The following is a 3,623-nucleotide window of genomic DNA, read 5'->3' on the forward strand; positions in this document are numbered from 1 at the left end:
TGCAGGGAACCGGAGTGAGACCATCATGTGCGTTATGCTGAGGCAGAGGGGATGAAAGGCTCATTGCAATGTCTCCAGGTTAGTTTGCAGCACCAATGTTAAAAGGAGAGCAACATGACAGTGCTTTATTTGAATGGTTGATCATTTGGAAGCAAAATCATTTCGGATTTAGTTCCCTGAATATATAGATGTGGTAGGAAATACGAAAAGCAGCACTTGATACCGACATTATCTTCCTAATGGAAAAAGAAACATTACAATTCCTGGAGGATTAGGAACCACTTCTTAAAAAAAAAAGCTCCACGTTAGTTGCCTTCCAATGAAAACACTCGTCTTGCACCTGAATATTAATCTGTACTTTCTATGACAGGCCCAATATGACACATCATATTTCGCTTGTGAACAATATACAGATGATATAATAACTTTAGAGAGTTCAGAGTTTGATCTAGCTTTCAGTGATGTGCTGGTTTAAAGGTAAACCAGCAGGAGAAATGAACCCGACTCAAAAGAGACCGTAAGTCAGAGTTACAATTTAATTTTTAAAAAATAATACAATAATACAATTATATGGACAAGCAATTGTCCATATAACCCACAAAACCCAGACGTATAACCCAGCACCCTGGGGCACGAACAGAAGGGTGCTCATTGGCCCCCATGCTGAGTCCCATGTGGTCCCCCCGAATCCAAAGTAAAAAAAGGGGAGAAAAACCTGTTGGTGAGAGTGCTGGTCGCAGTCTGGTCTAGAGTGGTGATCGCAGTCCAGTTGAGGTTCTGGTCCTCCTCTGGATCCGACAAGTGGTACCAGAAGTCCCAAGACCCCAAGATTATATACACTCAAGTTCAAGTGGGGATGCCCAGTACCTCCCCCAGGGTGGGGAGTTCCACAATGGGTGATTGTGAGTTGTGAGATATTTTTGGAATCCTTGGTAGCCCGTTAGCAGACATGACCCCTCAGGCTGGGTGGGGAGGTGCTAATGACTCCCTGGAGGGGAGTTAATATTACCCATAACTAGAGCCTGAGGGGTCAGGTGTGCTCTGGGCAGCTGCTGCAAATGGTCTATTGTTAACAGTTCCTGGAAAATGACATAGAGGGTGTAGAATACACAGTTTGAGTTATACCCACACAGTGATGAACTGGTCCCAGCAATTCTAACTGGGACAAGTGAAGTCAGTAGGAAGACTTCAGAAATACAAAAGAGGCCTTCAGAAAGCAAATAGGATGGCCTTAGTTTGGGGGATGAGGGAAGGAGTCTTGAAAAACGCTGAAATAAACTTGGGTATCTGTTCTCCAAGTTTCCTAATCCCAAAACAAGTTAATTGACAGCAGTTTCTACAGCTTTGTGGGAGGGTACTTACATTTGGGCTGGGCCTCAACTCTGCTTTGAAACCCACTCAGCAGATAGTGCTGTTAACAAAGTCAACAGAGTGTGATTTTCAAGCTTTTCTCCCTCTCTTTTCTCAGGCTGTTAATAAAGTACATAAAGCTCAAGTGAGAGGAAACTGTTCCAAATACCTGCTGTTTTCTGGGGATTGGCAAGTAAAAGAGGGGACAGAGACTGGTCCTTTGGATGCAGCTGAAGACACCATTAGGTTTCTAGATTACTGGGCCTGGAAGTGCTCACACAAGGGACAGAACAGCCATAACCTTCCCTCCCCTGGACAACGAGTAGCTGTCTACAGGGCTGGTAGGTGGACACTGTTGTTTGCTGGGTGTTACAGACCCATGTCCAGGCTAAGACTAGCAGAGAACTGAAGACTGTGCATAGCCATTGTTGGTAAGGGAGACCACTCCACTGCATGAAGGGAGAGGTGTTAGATGGCTTCACAGCAGAGCCTTTTACAAAGAAACCCCACAAAGGTGGGTACTGATACAATGTCCCTGGGGGAGACTGCCTACTGAATCCCCACGCCCAGCCATGGCTTGCCTGCATTCCCTGGGGGGCACTGCAAACACTACATATATCCTTCACATAAGCCCCAGGAAGGTCAGGCACTCCTCAGAGCAACTTTAGCTCCCTGCTCTCATCCTGTCTACATTCACCAAGGCCCTGTTTTTGGCTCATGTGTGGCCATGGGCCCCTTGCCACCCTTACCCACTGTGGCTCACAGGTGGCAGCAGAGCAATCTCTGCTCCTGGGCAGGAGGCTGGTGGGAAGGCTGGAGAAAGAGGCAGCTGCCCAAGCCCAGTGTGGTGCAACTCAGGGCTGAGGAAGCCCTGATGAAAATGATAGATGTCATGGCACAAAGCAGCTGCACAGTGGAGCCACCACGCTTGAGGCCAAGCCAGAGGGATTAAACCTTCAGCTGACTCAAACAACTGTGGTTGTAGCGTTCACAGAATGTTCTGAGTTGGAAAGGACCCTCAAGGATCATCAAGTCCAACTCTTCAGTGAATGGCCTGTAAGGGGATCAAACCTACAACCATGGCACTATTGGTACCATGCTCCAACCAGATGAGCTAATCATGCAGCCACTTCAGTCGTAAGCATCTACTGCCCATCACATCTGGGTCTGGCTGAGACAAGCAAGGACTGCCTGGGAATTCTGGCAGCACTGAAGGACAACTTCAGGATGCTCTAAAAGGGAGACCTGGTGTCCTGCTGACTTGTGCCTTGGCAGAGGATGGAGGAGGGAGGGAAGGAGGGAATATAGGATGGCCAGTCAGGTACAGGGGTTTCTCAGGGAGGAAGGGTAAGCTCAGGTTGCAGGGCATCACTGCACTGCCATTGATACAGTCATAGTTAGTGCTTGGCTTGGGGTCACATGCTGCTCCCAGCTGCTTGAGTTTTCCCTCCAAAAATGTGGGGAGTCATTCCCTGACAAGAGGAAGCAAGTGCCTGGGTCACAGCTTCAACTCCAGACCATAAAGAGGGGCTGGCAGAGCAGTGGGTGCACAGAGAGGGCTCTTCCAGGGGGAAGGAATGCCAGGCAGGTGGCTCCTATCTCCACCCCCCCCACCACCTCCCCCCCATGATACAGGAAGGGCTCAGGAAGGAGCAGCAGTGGCACTGCTAAGAGTAAGGAGCTTGGGGGATGGTTTAGATGTCCCTATGTGCACAGGCAGATCTATCAGGCATTGAGGCAGCATGTGGTGGCAGGCCATTCTCACTTTGGAGGATGAAGAACCATGCACAAGTTGCAGCTAAGTGAAACTCCTCCTAGGATTAAACTAAGAAAACGAGCCTGGAGATCAGGAAGAGCTTCTGGGTAGGGAGATGCGCTGAGTGTGGGGTCAGGAAAGCAGTGTGTGCTGGGGCACACAGCTGTGTACAGTGGGCACACCAGGGACTGCTGCTGCAGAACCTGGCACTGCGCCGATGAAGCGGCTGGTGTGGCTTAGCAGGGCTCTTGGAACCCCACTGCACCATGCCAGCAGTGCCAGCACTACTCGGCTTTCAGGAACTGTGAGAATACAGAAGCGTTTCAGCTCTCAGGAAAAGCGAGTTTCTGCTCCTTAAGAGTGTAGAGAGAAAAGTGGAAGTGCCTTGAAGTCTAACCTAAAAGAAAGAATGAGACGAGAAATCCTTCTCTTTTTTTTGTTCTTTATATAGTTCTTGCACCCATCATGTGATTGTCTCCAGTACTCTGAATCACAATTGTTTTAACATTCGGCATTG

Source organism: Manacus vitellinus, unplaced genomic scaffold (genome assembly GCF_001715985.3).
Source record: "Manacus vitellinus isolate BGI_N305 unplaced genomic scaffold, ASM171598v3 scaffold_4_pilon, whole genome shotgun sequence".
NCBI classification, from domain to species: domain Eukaryota; kingdom Metazoa; phylum Chordata; class Aves; order Passeriformes; family Pipridae; genus Manacus; species Manacus vitellinus.